The sequence below is a fragment of the Callospermophilus lateralis genome, chromosome 12, assembly GCF_048772815.1.
Source record: "Callospermophilus lateralis isolate mCalLat2 chromosome 12, mCalLat2.hap1, whole genome shotgun sequence".
Classification (NCBI taxonomy): Eukaryota; Metazoa; Chordata; class Mammalia; order Rodentia; family Sciuridae; genus Callospermophilus; species Callospermophilus lateralis.
The window spans coordinates 31,433,895-31,447,675 of record NC_135316.1 but is presented as its reverse complement, the minus strand read 5'-3'; the positions used below and the strand labels follow the sequence as shown (position 1 = coordinate 31,447,675).

Genomic DNA, 13,781 nt, shown 5'->3' with positions numbered 1-13,781 from the left:
GATTGTGTTAAACATTCTTATTACCAGAAACTAGAACAGTGTCTGAGACATAGTAGGCATTCAAACATTTATGGACTGACTGCTATAGTTTACTTCTGGAATGTCCCCAAGATTCATGCATGAAGCCAGATGCAGTGGTGCACGCCTGTAATCCCAGTGGCTTGGGAAGCTGAGGCAGGGAGAATCACAAGTTCAAAACCAGCCCAGCAATTTAGCAAGGTCCTAAGTAACTCAGTGAGACCCTCTAAATAAAATACAAAAAAAAAAAAAAAGGCTAGCAATGTGGCTCAGTGGTTAAGGGCACCTGGGTTCAATCCTGGGTAGCCCCCTCCCCGGCCCCCGCAAAAATCCATGCATTAAAGGCTTGGTCTCCAGAATCCTGCTACTGGAAAACAGTGGAACCTTCTAGGCAATAAGGCATAATGGAAGGTTTTAGGTCATTAAGGATATGCCTTCAAAGGGTCCTTAATCTCTTTTTATTTCTCCCCTTTGCATCCCAGCCATGAGGTGACCAGTTTTGCTCCACCATGTGTTTCTGCCGTGATGTATTGTCTTGCCAGAGACACAAAAGCAATGGGCCCAATTGATCATGGACTAAAACCTCAAACATTGTCAGCCCAAATAAACTTTTTCTCTTTATAAATTAATTACCTGAGATATTTGTCACAGCAATGGAAAGAAAGATGACTAACAAACTAAATGAAAACATTCACAATAGCCAAGGTGGGCAACCAAACTAGGTATCCATCAACAGATGAATGAACAATGAAAACGTGGTACATGAACAGCCATAAAGAAGAATGTTAATTATGTCATCTGCTGGTAAATGGATAGAAATGGAGAACATCGCACTAAGTAAAATAAAGCACACAAAGAAATCTGTCAAGGATCTAATGTGTCCTCTCATATGTGAAAGCAAGATGGAAAAAGTAGGGTTGGGGAGATCTTATGAAAATAGAAGGGAGACAGAGAAAAGAGAAGGAGGGAAGAGAGGGCATGATGAAATATTGGGGAACAAAATCTACCAAATTATGCTATGTCCATGTACAAATAGACCACAATAAATCCTGCTTTTATATATAATTACAAGGAACTAATTTTAAAAAATAATGAGGGAAATCAATAGAGTTAGGCGATAAGGAAAAGAAAGGAGGGAATGTGGAGGTATTAGGGAATAAGACTGATTAACTTATGTGCATGTACATAAAAGGCACAATCAATCCCACTATTATGTATAATTATAATGCACCAATTAAAAAATAAAGATTTTTTTAAAAAACTAAAATAAATAAAGTAAAATAAAAGATGAAATCAAGAATATATAACACAAGAGATCTTTTGATCAATTTCAAGACCACCACTCCAGGAGGCTGGGGAGTACCCTAAAAACAGGCACCAGGAGAAATTCCCAAAAGCACTAAGTTGAGAAATTATCCCAAATACTTAGATCAAAGCCAAGGCCTAGAAATTCAACCCAAAGGAGGAGAAAACATTTTGGGATGTTTGGTATGTCTAAATTTTCAAAGAGAGAGAGACAGACAGACACACCAAAGAAAGAAAACGCTAACCTCCAAAGGTCCATGGAAAGAGAAGGAAGAGTAAGGCTAGCTTCAAAGTGGAAAAGTGAAATCTGAGTATGGAAAATATGCTCATCTAGAAGCATCTATCAACACTGGTCCTGACACAAAACAAATAAAGCCAGCATTGAAAAGGTGTTGACGCTGATGTCAAAGAGTATTCTTCAGAAGAACAGAATAGCAAAAAGGAACTGGAGCCCACAAGGACACCATGACCTAAAAGAGCATGCACATCCAGGGAAAGGCCAGGCCAGGCCAGAGGAACCCTGAGAAGGACCAAACAGTTCTAAGACAACAGGTCTTCTTTCTCGAGAAAGAAATAAAAAACTGTTCTTAAAATTTTTTTAATAAAGGCACTGCTTTTTAAAAAAAAATAATAACCCTGCACCAGATGCCCACTCTAGTTCATGCCCTTCTTCTTCATCATCAAGTTTTAGAATAAACTGCCCTGACAGACTTCCTTCCTTTAACCTCCTTCTCTCAATTCATAGCAACAAGCTCCTCAAGACCTCTCACCAAGATCACTAATTATATCTCAGGGCTAAATCCAATGGAAACCTTTAAGTTGCTGTCTAGAGGAATCCCTTTCCAACACCTTTTCCCTCTTGGTTCCTTACTACTGACATTCAAACATGCTCAAAGCCTTTCATGTAAAAACAAAAAAGTAGGCTCCCCCTTTACCCACCCTTCTGGTAACCACCATTAACTACCACCACCAAATTTCTTGAGCAAAGCTGTCTCCACACCCTGACTGACTCCCACTCACTACTGACCCAAACCCACTCACTATTAAACCAAACTAGTCCTCTGGCTACAGCTCCCATTACCAAGTTGCCCTTGGCATTCTGATATTAGCAAGGACCTCCTGGCTGCCAACCACTCCCTCCTGGATGAGGTTCCCTAGAGTACCTCCTCCTCCTCAGTGTGCCTGTCTTTCAAACACAAGAGTTCCTCAAACAACATTCTGTCCCATTCCTTTTTTGACTCTATACATATTCCTTGAATAACCTATCTACTTCAACAGCTTCTAATAATTACAGGCAAAGGCGGGTTCTGAAGCTTTCTCTGTGCACTGCATCCTGGGTGTCTTGGAGTCAAAAGAAATGCCCATTGAATCACAAAAGCATTAACAACTTAAATATTTATGTCCTAACAATTTAGTGCCCATTTGGAAAAAGTACACTTAAACTGAGAGAACAAATGAATTTTTATTTCATTCTTAAATAATGGTAAGTATTTATTAATGATAAATACTGTTGAGCACTGCACAATTTCTCAAATATTTTTAAAAAATATTTATTTATTTTTAGTTGCAGTTGGACACAATACCTTTATTTTATTTACTTTTTTTAATGTGGTGCTGAGGATCTAACCCAGGGCTTCACACATGCCAGGCTAGCACTCAACTGCTGAGCCACAATCCCAGCCCCAATTTCTCAAATTTTGGAGTCAGGTTGGACACTTCCTCCTTCATTTCCTGTTCCCTACTGGTTTTTACATGGTTCAGCAAAAACCACAAACCCCTATTTACAGAAATAAGGCCATTAAAAGGAATGGAGTATGATCTAGTTGAGAAACTTAACTTCAGGTGGTAGTTTTCCCAGAATTGGATGGATCTGCATTTTATCACTACATTTTCCTCAACTATTTAAAATATATCTCTGTCCCCTGTGAGCTCAATACAGCACTTCAGTCAGTCTGGGAACTATGGTGCTAACAATTCTAGATTCTGCATAATTCTCTTGCACAAAGATTTGCAAATATCTAGACTCCCTAATGTATCTAACTCAGCACTCTATGTACCACAGGCCTGCCACTTAATTACCTTCTCCCCTCAAATACTGCTGTCCCCATCTGAGTACCCAAATACCCAGTGACAACCAGGCACTGCCCTAAAAGCCTTCCTCTCCCAGCTCCCCTGCCACCCCCCAACACACACACTCAAACAAGCACCAAGTCCCAACCACCCTACCCTCTCAAATCCCTCCTTCTAGCCTTCCCCCTTCTAATTCATTGCCCAAAGGGCAAATCTACCTTGTCCTTCTTTGGCTCAGAATTCCTCAACTATCCCCTACTGCCCATAGATGAGTCCAAACTCTATGTAACAGGAATCACCTCCATGGTATGGCTCTAGTTTTTCTCCTATCTCACTTCTTGCCACTTTTCGGCCCTTGAACCACCACACTAAATCTGTGCTGTTTTCAGTTGCTCCAAGGTGCCACCTCCCTGACCAGTCCATTGTACACTTTTTCCTCAATCCAGACTTTCACCAATTCCTTTTCATACACTTCCTCTGGGAGGTCTTCCTTGTCTCTCTGAACAATTCCTAAGCTCAGATCTGTGGTTCTCCTCACACTTCTCGTAGCTGGCCCATTTCAGAGCCAGCACTGGTACCAATGGTTAGAGGGTCTTAGACTGGAACAGCAAGCCCATCAGGGACCAACAGAGATGTTTGTCCTATTTATCACTGTAACCCTAGCACACATGATAAACTATTAAGGTGTACCAAAGGATTAAAACAAGTGAATGGATGGATTAGGTCATTCACATGAGGCTCACCAGTCCCTCCCTCATTATGGACTCTATCGTGGGACATATCACACTGTTCAGTAACTGAGGTAGGTTATGAATATCTTGAATGCTCTCATCTCTCATTTCTAGAACCTCAGTGATTAAAATAGTGCCTGGTATTTACTTAGGCATTCACTACATGGCCTTTTTAATATAAAAAGTTATTGAAAAATATCTAGAAGGATACACCTCATAGTAGGATTGCCGCTGAAAAATGATACAGGATTAGGGTGACAATAAGAAGGGGAAAGAAAACTGATGTGTTCACCCCACTTCTCTCTTTATCAATGTTAAGTTTATGTTACAATATGCATTATTTATGTATTACTGTGTAAAATATGCTTGAATTTCCAGATTAAATTAAGTCATAGGAAAAGGACCAGTCCTGAAAAATGTACAGACTAAGCAGAATGTGATACCAAATACCCAAATGAAACAAAAAAATTAAAAAGTTGAAGAAGTACAAAGAAAAAGGACTGAGAAGACAGGATGAGCAATTTAAGGTCTATATAGCAATACTGAGCCACTCTCAGGGTAAAAATATAACCTATGAGTGTTCTTCAAATAAAAGTCCCTGAAATATAAAGAAAACCCTAAATTCTGGCCCACGAGTACAAACAATTCTTTTAGTAGTTTAAATATGGATCCCAAGAGCCAAAAGATTACTTGCCACATGCAAGTTTCTATGGAAAATGTGTACAGAAACACACTGATGATGAACTGGGGTTACAATGTTGGCAAGACCACTTAGCAAAATCATTTTTATTTTCTATTTTCAGAATTTTTGCAATTAGTGTAGCACATCAACAATTAGGTCAGACATTTTAAGCAAACAGATAAAACAATGCTATCAAGCAACTTCACATAATCAACTGGAAACTTCAGAGTAATTTTTATATAGAGATAGTTCTAGAACAAACTTCTTCTCACTGTATAAGTGAACACAAAATACAGGTTCAGGTGGTAAATTAAAAAAAAAAAAAAAAAAAAAAAAAAAAAAAGCCAAACTTTCCAACCTAGTGAGCTTTAAACATTTGAAAAAATACAACTTTCAAAAATATTAATCCCAATGATCCTTTAAAAGTAAAGAAAAATGAATACTATAAGGAAGCCATTAGAACCCTGGGAGAAGGAAAAGCAAAGACAACACACTGAAAAGTGCCTTTGGGAAAGGTCAAACCAGCTTTGTCCTGTTTAACCTCTCAAGTAGATAAAAGAACTAGCTGTAAGAATCACAGTATTGTTCCAGTGATAGAAATGGAAAGTTTGGTAAAGGATATACAAAAAGAAACAACAGGAATTCAATAGAATTTATCCTAGAAGTGACAGAAAAATAAGTCAATTCTAACAGTTTGAACTCAGTTTTTGCTAGAGTCGCAGGCCTTTGAACAGTTTTAGATAAACCTAACTTTTAAAATCAAAATATATCAAATGGCTAGCCTCTCCTTGACAATCAAAATGTCACGTTCTATTCTGCATTTGATTTTAAGAGCACCGACGCAAAAACAAGCCTTTCTAATTTTCAGTTTTTGAAAACTCAGATTCATTGCTGGAAGTAAACCACCAAATTAAAAATTAATCCTCGAATAAGAAAGGATTCCTATTCCATCCAATAGCGACCAAGAAAATGACATGCTCCCATTCATGCCTAAACCTTCGCATAGTTTCTTAATAATTAAGAACTCTGCTCATCATTAGGGAACTATTCCTTGCAAAGGCCAAACGAAGAGGAAATCGCCATTGCCCCTAAGTACCAAAGACAAGAGAGGGAACCCTTGTACATTCCTTGAAGCTCGCCCAGGCAGCGCGAGGGTCAGAGGCCATGGACCCCTTCCCAGCGCAGGGGCAGCCCCCGGGATGATCCATCCAACCCAAGCGGTTCCAGGTCGCTCAGTCCTCTCCTCTGGTCCTGCAGCGCGCCACTGGCTAGCTGCCCCGACCTCTCTCCCAGCACAAGGAGAGCACGCCCTGGCCTCCAAGGCCGGGGACCTGGAGTCCCCACTGCCCGAGGGAGGAGGCCCACAGCTGCTACACATGAGGGCACCACGAGGGCGCGCCGAGGTCCGGTAGGACCCGACCCCATCGGCGGTGGGCACGCGGGGGCTGGGCCACATACGAGCAACCACACGCGGAACCAAGAGAGATGGATGGATGAGAAGGTCCAGGACGCGAAGCGGCCCGGAACGTCGTGCGTGGGTCACGAGTAAAGGCCTGATCGCAACCTGCTGCCAGGAATGCGGACAGCTCTCCCGCGTTCGGGCAACGCGCACTGACCATCGTGGGGGTCGGAGAAGACCTAGGGCGTGGGAGAGGAGGGCTGCCGGGCCGCTACGGCTGGAAGCCCCAGCTGAAGCGGGAACCAGACAAGAGGACGCAGCTGGGCGGCCCGGCGAGGCGCGGCCCGCAGTGGGCCCCGCCGCCCGGCTGGAGCGCGCGCAGCGCGATGCAGCAACTTCACTGGACCGCGGGCCGCTGGGGATCCGGCCCCGCGCCCGCCCTCCCCAAGAGGCTGCCTGGCCCGGAGCCGAGAAGCAACGGACAGCCTGGACCAGCCGGCCGCAGCCCGCACTCACCGGTCCACTGTCCCACCGCCGGCGCCGGAGCTGCGCTCGGAGCTCCATCGTCCCGCCGAGCCACGGCCGCCACGCACCCCCTCCCGCAACACACCGCACGCAGCGGCGCGAGCGACGCCGCCTCCGGCCCGGCCACGGCCGCGGCCACGCCCCCTCCCGGTGGGGGGCCCGGCTGGAGCCGGAGGGGGGCTCAGCGCCGGCCCCACCAACCAGAGACCACTCACAGGGCCGCTTCATGAGGATTGGCGAGCGTCTGGGCCAATGGGGAGCCGGTAGGAGTGCGGAGCGTCGGCGCCGGCGGGCGGGGGATTGCGGAGGAGGTGGCTCTCTTCCTTAGTCCTCAGCTTGGGAATGAGTCTTTGGCCATATCTTCTTAGGCTTGGAAAGGTGAGGATAGTTTGGGCCGAGTTCACCGCAAGTGCCCTTATGTTTCCTCTGGTTGCCAGGTACTCAATAAAGTCCCTTGAGTTTCCACAATTCCCTAATCTTAGCTGAATTTTGAGGGCTCCTGGAAACAGGTCTATCTGTAGGTTGTCAAGACACCCTGCCTGGTTGAGGTTTCAATTAACCCTGAAAGGATTATAGCCCTCTTGCTGGTTGGCTTTATACCCTGCCCAAATCTGTTAGGCTTCTGTCTTCAAAATCTTCCCCTCATTCCCTCTGCAGACTCTTCTTCCTTTTATATTCGTCCCATTTCTAATTTCTGTCCGCCTTGCATGAGAAAAGCCTCAGTATCTATTAAAATATATTCCTGAACCTACCAACTTAAGTAAGCCCTGGCATGGTGAAACATAGCCAGGTGGTGCCAGATCACTGAGGCAAAAATAGACTTAAGAAAAAGGAGGAAAGAGGAAAGGCAAGGAAGAAAGAAAAAAAAAAGTATGCTTTTCTAGGTCTGGAAGAAAATTAGTTTTAAAATATCTTACAGTAATGTTATATTTATTTTACATGCATGTGTCTTTTAAATTATTTACAAACACCATCACAATATGAAAAGACACTCTTAGGAAAAGAATTTCAAATCCCAAGAAAGAATCCAAGAAAACCTAATTCATCTTATCTTGCTCTTGTTTTCACCAGAGGTATGATAGGTTTGATAAAGGTCCACATCTGTTCCAGCTAGTTACAAAGTAAAAGCTGGGGGCAATACCTAGCAATTGATAATTATAGCAAAATTCAAAGTATCAGAAGGACAGTAGAAAAAATAAAACACCTCCCCATGCCATTCTATTAATCTACAGCAGTTTCAAAGATTTTTAAAGGTCTATTTTAAGATGACATATACTCAGTTTGTATATCATACCAACATGAAATGTACTGATAATAAGGAAAGTAGGATTTTAATGAATGATTACAATGTCCTAGTACTTGATATATTGATACATAATAAATTGCAGTAGAATTCAAAGATGCATTGACATTCAAATAAAAATGACTTTACTTCCTTTCCTCTTCATTTACCTAGGGGAATAGCTGCCATGTCTGTATATAGGTCATTGATTGAAAAATATGAAGCTATGGGATTCCCAGAGTGTGTTTTCAGAGTTGCTAGTTACATTTCCCTGGCCCCTCCTTTCCTCAGTAACCCTGCCTTACATGAATTGCTGCTAGGCTTAGTTGGCACCCCTATTAACTTTTAGTCACATGGTTTGTTTGGTTTTTTTTTTTTTCCTACAGGTCCTCTCCAATTAGATCATCATTTCGCTGAAAGTAAGGTCCTTAATTTTAAACTCCTCTTTCCTCCCCTCAAAATGGCTGGTTCAATACTAGACATGTAGTACATAGAATTCTACCCTTATTATTGTGTCCATAATAAAAGATTGTTTCAAATATAGTGAACTAGTCCTTTACATAAAAATTGTTGGAGTATTCTTGTTAGGGGGCTAGTGCCTACCACTGAAGGGTGTCTCCCCTTAGAGCTTGAAAAGGTGTAACTGAATCAGAGTGTACTGGTTGTCTGTCCAGAAAATTGACTAAAGTGCTTATCAGGGGCACATCTTTTTCCAAAACAAGAAGACTGGAGAGAGTCCCAGGCCTTCTGCAGCATCTTCATGGTGCCCCAAGTCTCAGGCTCCTTATAGCCATTGGCTGTACTGTCCTTGTCATGGGGCTTTTGCCTTCAACCTCTGATGATGGCTATTCCTCTTCTAGGCATTTTGTCACATGCAGGGAAAATGGTGCGGGCGGTATTGGGAGACAGGCAAAAAGCAAAAGATCAAAAATATTCATGCCAATTAAGTCTGCCCATTTAAAAGTCTTTCCTTTGTTTGCCTCTGATTATCAAGACCCGTGTCACATGACTATCCCTGTCTGCAAAGGAATCAGAAATACTATTTTAAACAGGATTTTGTTTGTAAAAGAACAGAGAAATGCAGATACTAGGTGTGGAAATAGTAGCACCTGCTATAGTTACTGAATAAGTGAATTTGTGATTGAGCTCTATTTAATTTATTCATGAGAAGAACTACTTTTTAAAAATGCCAATGAATTTTCAATGAAAAAACTAACCATCTGGGCTGGGATTGTGGCTTGGTGATAGAGCACTCGCCTAGCACGGGTGGACCCGGGTTCGATCCTCAGCACCACATAAAAATAAAGGCATTGTGTTGTGTCCATCTACACCTAAAAATTAAAAAAAAAAACTAACCATCTGATTTTAAAATGAGCAAAAGATCTGAACCGGCAATTCAAAAAGTAGGTAAGGTGATAGATACACAGGCGACAAATAAGCATATGCTCAACAACACATGTCATTTGGCAATTGCAAACTGAAACAATAAAATATCATAACATACCTACTAGGGACTAAAAAAACAAGCCAAATGCAGGCAGTGATGCAGAGCAATAGGAACGTCATTCATTGCCACTGGGAAAGATGCAATCACTTTGGAAAACAGTTTGACAGTTTCATATAAAGCCAGGTATAGTATTACCATAGGACCCAGCAATCACATTTCTAAATATTTGCCCAATTGAGTTGAAAATGTTTTTCACCTTTTTATTCATTTGTTCTTTTCAGGTATACCCAAATGTAGAGTGTATTTTGACATATTATAGATACCTGGAGTATAACTTACTCTAGGATCTCATTGTACATGATGTGGAGTTTCACTGGTCATGTATTCATATAGGAACATAGGACAGTGATGTCCAATTCATGCTAACATCTTTCCTATTCCCATTGCCCCCTCCTACTCCTATCCCCCCTTCCTTCCATTCTTTCCCCTTGTCTAATCCAATGAATTTAAGTTCTTCACCCACCCCATTGTGTGTTAGCATCCATATATGAGAAAGAATAGTAGGCCTTTGCTTTTGGGAATTGTCTTATTTCACTTAGCATGATATTCTCCAGTTCCATTTATTTACCAGCAAATGCCATGACTTGATTCTCTTTATGGCTGAGTAATATTCCATTGTGTATATATGGCACATTTTTGTTATCCATTCATCTGTTGAAGGGCACCTAGCTTGGATCCATAACTTAGCTATTGTGAATTGACCTACTGTAAACATTGATGTGGCAGTGTCACTGTAGCATGTTGATTTTAACTCCTTTGAATATAAACTGAGGAGTGGACTAACTGGTTCAAATTCCAAGGTGGCTCAACTCCAAGTTTTCAGAGGAATCTCCATACTGCTTTTCAGAGTGGTTGCATCAATTTGCAGTCCCACCAGCAATGTTTGACTGTCCCTCCCGCCCCCACTTTCTCACCAACATTTATTGTTATCATATTCTTGCCATTCTGAATGGAGTGAAATGGAATCTCAGTGTAGTTTTGATTTGCATTTTCTAATTGCTAGAGATGTTGAACATTTTTTTCTGTGAAGTGCCTGTTAAGTTCTTTGCCCTCTTACTTATTGGGCTTTTAAAAAAAAATTGGTGTCAACTTTTTAAATTCTTTATACATCCTGGAGATTAATTCTCTATGTTCAATGCATGTGGTAAAGATTTTCTCCCATTCTGTAGACTCTCATCACATTCTTTATTGTTTCCTTTGCTCGAAGAAGCTTTTCAGTTTGAGTCCATCCCATGTATTGATTCTTGATTTTACTTCTTGTGCTTTAGGAGTCTTGTTGAGGAAGGAAGTCCCTAAACTGACATGATGTAGTATTAGGCCTACATTTTCTTCTGTCAGTCAAAGGGTCTCTGGAACCACTTGGAGTTGAATTTTGTGCAGGGTGAGTTAGGGGTTTAATTTTGTTTTGCTACATGTGGATATGCAGTTTTACAAGCACCTCTTGTTAAACAGGCTATCTTTTTTCCAATGTATGTTTATGTTCCCTTAGTCTACTATGAGATAACTGTATTTATGTGGGTTTGACTCTGTGTCTTCTATCCTGTTCCATTGTCTGTTTTTGTACCAATAGCATGATGTTTTTTGTTACTATAACTATGTAATACAATTTAAGGTCTGGTATTGTGATGCATACTGCTACGCTTTTTTTGTGAAAGATTGCTTAAGCTCTTCTGGGCCTCATATATTTCCAAATGAATTTCATGACTGCTTTTTTCTATTTCTGTGAAGAATATCATTGGAATTTTAAAAGGAATTGCATTAAATCTGTGTGGCACCTTTGATAGTATGACCATTATGACAATATTAATTCTGCCTATCCAAGAACATGGGAGGCCTTTTCATTTTCTAAGGCCTCCTTTAGTTTCTTACGTTAGTGTTTTGAAGTTTTCATAATTCTGTAATTATTTCCTGTCTTCTACTGATTTGGGAGTTGATTTGTTCTTCTTGTGGAGGTCTTTCACCTCGTAGTTAGATTGATTCCCAAGTATTTTATTTTTTTTTTTATTTGAGGTTATTGTGAATGGGAAGTTTCACCTGATTCATCTTTGGTGTATAGGAACACAATTGATTTATGGGTGTTAATTCTTCTACTTTGATAAATTCATTTATGAGTTCTAGAAGATTTCTGATGGAGTTTTTTTTTTTGAGTCTTCTAAATATAGAACCATATCATCAGCAAATAGGGATAATTTGAGCTCTTCTTTTCCTATTGTTATCCCTTTATTTTCTTTCTTTGGTCTAATTGCTCTGGCAAGAGTTTCAAGGACTGTGTTGAATAGAAATGGTGAAAGAGGGCATGCTTGTTTTGTTTCAGTTTTTAGAGGGCATGATTTCAATTTTTCTCCATTTAGAATGATGTTGGCCTTGGGTTTAGCATGTATAGCTTTTACAATGTTGAGGTTTATTCATACTTTCCCAAGTTTTTCTAGTGTTTTGAACATGAGTGGATGCTGAATTTTGTCAAATGTTTTTCTGCATTATTGAGATAATCATGTGATTCTTTTCTGTAAGTCTAGTGATGTGATGAATTACATTTATCATTTCCATATATTGAACCAGCCTTGCATCCTTGGAATGAACCACACTTGATCACACTTAATATGTTTTGTATGTGATTTGCCAGTATTTTATTAAGAATTGTTGCATCTATGTTCATTAGGGAAGTTTTCTTTTGGTCTGAAGTTTTCTTTCCTGTCTTTGTCCAGCTTTGCTATCAGAATAATACTAGCTTCATAGAATGAGTTTGGAAGGATTTGCTTCTTTTCTATTTCATGGAATTATTTGAGGAGGATGAGTGTTAGTTCTTTGAAAACTCGGCTGAGAATTTATCTGATCCCAGAATTTTGTTGTTGTTGGTGGTGGTAGGCTTTTGTTTAAATATTTTGTGTCCTCTCTATTCAATCTGGGTAGGCTATATGTCTAGAAATTCTTCACGCCTTCAAGATTTTCTATTTTTATTGGAGTATAAATTTCCAAAATAATTTTGGATTAATTTTTGTATTTCAGTAGTGTTCATGATGATATTTAAATCACAAATTTCTGTAATCTGAGTTTTTCTCTTTGTCAACTTGGATAAGGTTTTATCAGTTTTATTTATTTTTTTCAAAGAACCAACTTTTTGTTTCATTGATTTGTTAAACTGCTTTTTGTTTGTTTCAATTTCATTAATTTTGGCCCTTATTTTAATTATTTCCTGTCTTCTGCTTTTTGGTGTTGATTTGTTCTTCTTTTTCTAGGACTTTGAGATATAATGTTAGATTATTTATTTGGTGACTTTTTATTCTTTTAACAAATGAACTAAATGCAATGACCTTTCCTCTTAGAATTACCTTCATAGTGTCCCAGAGATTTTGATAATTTATTTGTTAAAAAAAGAAAGTCATTGATGGATGAAATATTCTATATATGACTGTTATGTCTAAATTATTAATTATATTTTTTAGTTGTATAGCTTCTTTATTTAGTTTTGGTTTGGAGGATCTAACTAATGATGAGAAAGGCATGTTAAAGTCACCCAGTATTATTGTGCTAAAGTCTATTTGATTCTTGAAATTGAGAAGGGTTGGTATCATATACCTAGATGCTCCATTGTTTGGGGCATAAATATTTATGATAGTTATGACTTGTTGATGTATAATTCCCTTACGCAGTACAAAATGACCTTTTTTGTCTCTTCTGATTAACTTTAGCTTGAAGTCCACTTTATCCTATATGAGGATAGAGATCCCTGCTTGGTTACAAGATCCATCCATGTTTTTCCTATCCTTTTACTTTTAGTCTGTGGGTGTCGTTGTCTATGAGTTGAAGTCTCTTGGAGACAGCATACTGTTGGGTCTTTTTTTTTAATCCAATTTGCCAATCTGTTTTCTTTTTTCTTTATATTTTGTCTAGTTGTAGATAGACAAAATACATTTATTTATTTATTTATTTATTTAGTATGTGGTGCTGAGGATCAAATCCAGCGCCGCACACATGCTAGGCAGACACTCTACCACTGAGCCACATCCCTAGCCCTGCCAGTTTATGTCTTTTGATTGATTAGTTTAGGCCATTTGTATTCAATGTAATTATTGATAAATGATTTTTATTCCCTGTCATTTTATTTTATTTCTGGTTTTTAATTTGAATTAGTTTATCCTTTTATTGACTATGATTCTAGTATACTTCCTTCCTTTGATGGTTTTCAATTCTATTTTTCATTTTTTCATGAAATATTTTATTATGTTTTGTAGTACAGGCTTTCTAATTGTGAATTTTTTTTT

At 39.6% G+C, this 13,781-nt stretch overlaps 1 protein-coding gene across 3 annotated transcripts in view; it reads right to left on the bottom strand.

Moving 5' to 3' along the window:
- Positions 1-13,781, bottom strand: part of Wasf3 (WASP family member 3) — a 153,703-nt gene that overhangs the window by 120,571 nt on the left and 19,351 nt on the right. For 2 of the 3 annotated variants that reach the window (XM_076871944.2, XM_076871947.2), the window contains exon 1: positions 6,722-6,806. The exons of the other annotated variant lie outside the window; for it this stretch is intronic. The gene's annotated coding sequence lies outside the window, so the exon portion shown is untranslated. Of the gene's footprint in view, positions 1-6,721; positions 6,807-13,781 lie in introns of those variants that run through there. 3 annotated transcript variants of the gene reach the window in all.